The 6,493-nt window shown below is 37.8% G+C and overlaps 1 protein-coding gene across 2 annotated transcripts in view; it reads right to left on the bottom strand.

The window, feature by feature from the left end:
* Nucleotides 1-2,993: 2,993 nt before the first annotated feature.
* Nucleotides 2,994-6,493, bottom strand: part of LOC119029835 (WD repeat-containing protein 7) — a 117,473-nt gene continuing 113,973 nt past the window's right edge. For both annotated transcript variants that reach the window (XM_037116990.1, XM_037116988.1), the window contains one exon: nt 2,994-6,493. This exon is cut by the window's right edge and continues 810 nt beyond it. The gene's annotated coding sequence lies outside the window, so the exon portion shown is untranslated.

Raw genomic sequence — 6,493 nt, 5'->3', positions numbered from 1 at the left:
ATTGTGAACATTCTGACAGGAACATTGTCAAGTCGGAGGAAAGTGACCCCACATGACGTCATAATGATGTCATCAGGGTTATCCTATCAGAGTTGGAGAGAACAGACTTATATAGAGGACCTGCGTTACTATCTTAAGTTTGAAAGACACGCACATTTACAAGGCAGTGAGGATCTGACAAAAGGTCCAGTTGCACTATGGGAAATTTAGAATCCAGTGTGTTACAAAATGTGAAAAACAAACAAAAAAAAATATTTCTAAGATTTTAAAACAAGTCCCCATAACACCTCAGTTGTTTAGGAGAATGCTCAGCGCAGTTTTGTTGTGAAGCTCTTGAAGTATTTTGTGGACTACAAAACTTCCCCTGACTTCCCACTGGTACAAGTAGATGATGACTGAACTTACATTTCTGGGTGAATTTATCCTTATTGTTTTTAAACAAAAATGTAAAATAATGAAAACAACAATAAAGCAGAAAGAGACCAAAAGAAAGAAAGAAAGACAGCCATGGAAAGCACTGACTCTTCGTTCTTGTCTTTAATTGCCCTGTTTGGAAAGCTTCACTCAGCATCTGTTATTCCGATAAAGTTAAAAGTGAATAATTGAGCACAGTTGACTTGCATGTAACCCCCACCTACAACTTTAATCATTATCCACCTTTGAATTATGGACGGACTTCATCTTTTATGTCAGCAGACTGAATGAGGTGAGAACATGAAGTTCAGTTTACATATGAGACGGGTGGAAACAGAAACAGTCAGAATGTCAGAGAGCGAAGATTAAAGGAAGAGACTGATCGACTTCTCTGTGATCAGACTCATTACAGCCTCTCTCCTCTGAACTCCTAATGATCTTAGTTAGGATGGAGAGCATGTGTGAGCCTGTGGAAACCAATAATTAGTCAGATTGAACCGCGGACAGGTACAGAATTCTATCATTTCATCTTGGGGAAGATTTTCAAAGAATTTAAGTTTCATGTTCAATATTTTTTTAGCAAGTTGTTCGATGTACTTTCACTAATTACCTTCTTATACAGTAGTTTGCCAAGTTGGTGGCAGCCATTTCTTTACCTAATTAAAATGTGGTAACCACCTGAAATAGTTTTAGAGGAAATGATTGGCATTCATCTGTTTGGGGTTTTTCTGTGAAGCAGACTGCCGCTAGTCATTAAAAACGTGTCTTGGAGCCAGCATGTGCAATGGCACGGCCCCGAAACTGGTGAAGCGAAATGGGTTGCAGCCGTTATTTAAGATCCCATACCAGCACACCAGCATACTACTGTTGACAGATAATAGAACTGACAGGTAAAATGTCACCTCCAGTTCTCATTGATGAATATGACACCTTCCTAACCATTTCATCATCAAGACTTGTTTCGTTTCCTTTGTTATTTGAAGTGTTATAAATACAGCAAACTGTCTCAATTTTCTGAGCAGGCACAGTTGTGACATCACATCTTTACAAACGTCCTAATGGTTCGTTTAAAGGCACAGATTCTGAATACTGGCTGTGTGTATATCTTATGGATTCAGTGTTTTGATACTTTCGCAATATTCATATAGCACCGAGAACTGCTTTATTAGCCAAAAAAGAAAAGGAAGTTTCACTTTCAATAATACTGAATGGTGGACATCTCAAGTGTCATTAATGGGAGACGCTGCAGGTAAATAGGGTCAAATGTTTAACTTATAGATATCACCATGAAACTAAACCAATTCATTAATTTCATTTTATGTATTATAAGATTTCTAAAACTTTATGGTGAAATATTGTATTATATATTGTACATATATTGTACTAATATATGTACTAATTTACATACATTTCCAGAACAGAAGTCTGATCATCAGACCAAAGCAAGGTTCATGTCTAAAAAATGTATCTCTTCATGGCTCAGTGCGTGACAGGTGAACTTGACAGCTGCATACATTGAATCAAAGTGGGAAAACTCTTCATAATTGTCTCGCTCATTGCAGGTTTATTGAGGGAAAATACCCACCACGCTTAAAGTGAAACTCTTGCCAAAATGCAACCCAGGTTTTTTATGTGAATGTACCCGAGTCAAACCTTTGTGTAAAAGCATAATTATGAAACTTTGCTCGTAGTATCACCAGGGTCTCTACACATGAACACCAGCATTGAGAACATTGTTTGTGTACCCAGAGTTTACTAAAAAGAACGTTTTTGGACGACTCCTGTTTGCAGTAGCTTGTCCCACTAGTCATAGTCATGGCAACCAAGAAGTACTGATCTCAGAATGCATCCATGGCTATCCATGTGATATCTCACGCGACTTGTCCAGCTTTTGATTTTAGTATTGTTTCTTACTTGAGGCTCCTTTTTCAACTTCAAGGTCAATATTGCTTTTCGCTAACGACAAAACAACGAATTATCCACATTTATATGGAACTAAGCTTTAGGAGCGTTCCACCTGTCCTCCAGGTTAGATCGTATTCTGAAATCGACACTTCTCCATTGGCATGACTGCGGTGAGCGGAACAAGCTAATGCTAACGTGAGTTGTTCAAAAACTTTTTTTTTAGCAAAATGTGTGTACACAAACAACGTTCTCAAAGCTCGTGTTCATGTATAGAGACCCAGGTGATACTACGAGCAAAGTTTCATGTTGTGTCGAGCCTTCTTAGTGTTTTAAAAATAGCGATTTTGGATGCTAGCGTAAAATGCCCATAGCACTCCCATTTGAGCCAAAAACGAAAATACAGTAAATCTTAAAAGTGTCACTTTCATCGTAATTGTGTTTTTACACGAAGGTTTGACTCTTATACATTCAAATTTTAAAAAAGCCTAGGTTGCATTTTGGCGAGATTTTCACTTTAAATGCTGCAGAGTTCATTTTTGTGCAATCAGCACTTTCTTCATAATGATACTTTAAGGGAAAAAAACTTCTCTATTGCCAGTTTAACTTAAAGAAACTACTATGGAAACTAAAAAAGGAGCACATATAGTTAAGACACACACACACACACACACACACACGGTCTCATTTTCATCTTTATTGGACACAAAGTTAACAACAACACATTTTTAACACAACACGTGTTTATATGATGCACAGTAGATTCAACCTGCTCAGTGATACATCCAGGGAAGCTTATATACATGCACTACATCACACGCACGCACACACACACACACACACAAACACACACACACACACTTAAATATCTAGGCTGAGTTCACTGTATAAACATTAAATGCATAATCAAATTAAAGCAGAGATAATCAGAAAAACTGCTGATTACATGAGGTGTGAAAGTCAGAAATGAACATTTGCTGTTATTTTTCAAAAACACAATCAATCTGGTCATCGCACATCAGACATTGTGAAAACTGAAGTAAATCCTGTGTTATCCACAGTCAGAGGGACTGGAGAGGCTGTTTTATATGTTGAATTTCACAGGAAACAGGAGGTCAACTGTGAAAAAGAAAATCTGACACAAGGAGGAATGGAAAAAAAAGTATTTCTGTATCTTAAAGTTTTAGATTCAAATCACAGACAAGCATCAGTCTGTCATAAAGAATCTTTAAAGTTCTGTGAACATCAACTTGAGAAACTAAATCTGCAGTTTTCTGAGACGTTACTAGTGCCTGCTCCACATGTTGTCTTATTTATCCCATGAAGAAAAACCAGAGGGTTCCTTTAGACATTTCGGTTCACTACCTTCACCAAAGAACCTTCTTTTTCTGGCTGGATGACCTGATCTTCCTCACTTGTTACTTACTCTTCAGCTTCTTCTCTGCCTTCTTTATTTTTCTCACCTTTCCTCCCCCATGAGGCTGCCAAAAACAGATTTTCCTCAAACTGTAAAGAGTGATGGAGAAAACCTAAGATTAAGATCTCAAAGCTGTCTAGACTTGACGAGTGTGTGTGTGTGTGTGTGTGTATGTGTGTGTGTTTTCAGAAACCCATCTGACAGCCTATTTCTTTTTTTTTTTTTTTTTAAGAGACAGAGAACTTGTGAAAAGCTTTGACACGCTCGGGTTTACAGGTGTGTAACAGTGTTAGAAGCTTTCTGACAGCACTAATGAAACTGACAGGAGATGGTGGGAGGAGAAGAGGGAGCAAGCCAGAGTAGAGAAGGAAGGGCGGGAGGAGACAGGTGAGTGGATAATACAGAATTAAAGCAAGTGAAGTGTCATGTCGAATTTGCATGCATCAAATTCCTCAAACGTCTTCAGACAATAAAAGGTGACTCTGAAAGAAAACTATAAATATCCTCTATCTCTCTATATATGTATATCATATCTCTATATATTTCTCCTTCTGCATTAAACTCTGAACACTGAAACAGTGACAGCATTCTAAAAAAAAATAAAAAATCAACTGATCAACAGATAAGGAATCATGTGTAATAACCATCATCAACCACAGTCATGCTGGAAAACTTCCTGCCAAGAGTTCAAATGATGTGGTCAGAAGAGCGCTTCGGTATCTGTAACCCCACCTAGAAGTGGAGTCACGGTGTATTTGCACACCGTCAGGTACAAAGGCATAGTCAGCTGCTGTTACACTGCTCTTCAAACAGACTATGTTGTTAAAGCTATGTTAGCATAAGAAGCGAAGGGATGGTTGGTTTCAGGCTAACAAGCTTTTATATTAATAAGGAATGTTAGCAACATTCAAAAGAACAGATGCAGTCTTCTTTAATACTGCAAGAGAAGAAAAATAACAAATACTGGACCCTAAACATGTCCCTGGTCTAATAACCTTTGCTTTTTTAAATAAAAGCAGTCAAGATCTTCATCAAACAACCACAGATGTATAGGAAATAAGATTCTGTGACGTTTTAGAGATGCTGCTCTAATGTCTTCACGTATGTTTAACGTTACTGGAAAGTTTTTGGCCCTTTTAGCTAATCCTCAACAGGAGTTCAAATAAAATATCCTGCTTTCATTATACATGTATCTTTGCCACAAATGTTTGATAAACCCATTTTGTGGAATTGCACAAAAATGCCTGTTTATGTAAAAAGAAATGTCTATAAGAATATCAGTAGATATATTGATATATTTTAGCTGGGCTCTAGAAAAAGTGGCTGAACACTAAAACATGTCTGGATGTGAAAAAGGTTTGACTCAAAATGGAAATTCACTCATCTGAAGAACTCATCAGTGCTGGGCAGAAAGTCACATTAGCCACAATAAATACACCAAACAGGATCTATGCTCACTGTACAAGATTGAGAGACTACATCACGCAGCAGTTCTGATGATATATATACTGTAAACTGTATGTACACATCTATATGTAGAGATACTCTCGGATATCACATGGGAACAGGATGAATGTAAGAGGAAAGCTGCAAGATGAAGAGACGTCTTCACAATCAGTGAAGTATAAAGCCAAATCATCTGCAAACAAACACACAAACGAGGCGACAAATAAAGGAGGTCGCTCCAGCGGAGACACAGGGAACCATGGCAGCAGGCTGTCACCAAATAAATCAGACTGAGAACACCTCACTGCTAAAGAACCACATGCCAAACAAAACTAACTCCAAGAGGCCAGAGAAAGCTGATGTTCTGCTCAGACTCAATGCAGCGTGAATTCAAGGAAGACGTTTTTATGAAAAATGACTGTGCTGACCTGATTAATTATTAAATTGCCTTTAAATTGCCTTTTTGAACAAATGGAGAGTTCATCTGCAAAAACAGCAGTGGTAAAAGCCAGTTTGATTGATATTCTCTTCAAAGAACAATAACAAAACATCCAAATATCCAAAGAACACAGCACTTGTTGGATTGATGTCCCCTAGATCGCAGACACAAAAACCATGATTTAAAAAAGACTAAAATAGAGACAGGGAGACACTTTTTGCAAATTAACCCTCTGGAGACTTAGAAACTACACTCAAGTACCACTGTGTTGATATCATGCCCTAAAAATGTGACCAAAACAATTAAATGCTTCAGTTTTTGTCCTTTTTGAACTCTCTTCAGTGAGTCACGCTGCCACTCCACTGTATAAAGGTTTTCTGTGGGTGTGCTTTCAGGAAGAACAGTCTGAAGTGAGAATGTGTGTTCATGAAAGTACACTTGGGTGTCAACACGCACACGCACACACATACACACACACATGCACACACATTCCTGAATAACACTCGAGAGAGAGATGGCTTCCAAATGTGTCACAAACACCAAAGTATTCACACACACACATAAACACAGCATGTATGCAGTTTGAGATGTGAAAAGTGTGTACTAGTCTTACAGAGGTCAGTGAGAACCAAAGCATTTGAGTGGAGAGAAGAATGTTTTTTTTTTTAAACATTTCCAACAGTCAGAATTCATCGCAGCAATGGACATTTAAGAATTTCCTTGTAAGTTGTTTCACGTCCTGACTCAAACTTTAATATAAAGAGCTGAAAATAGAGGAAAAGGGCCAAGATTGATTCATTTTTAGTACCTATGTTAAAAATGTTCCAGTCAGTGTTTCTGCAAGTGAATCCACACATATCTGCACAATATTACAA

This window comes from Acanthopagrus latus, chromosome 12, assembly GCF_904848185.1.
Source record: "Acanthopagrus latus isolate v.2019 chromosome 12, fAcaLat1.1, whole genome shotgun sequence".
Classification (NCBI taxonomy): Eukaryota; Metazoa; Chordata; class Actinopteri; order Spariformes; family Sparidae; genus Acanthopagrus; species Acanthopagrus latus.
Note: the sequence above shows the minus strand (reverse complement) of the source record. Positions and strands in the feature narration are given on the sequence as shown.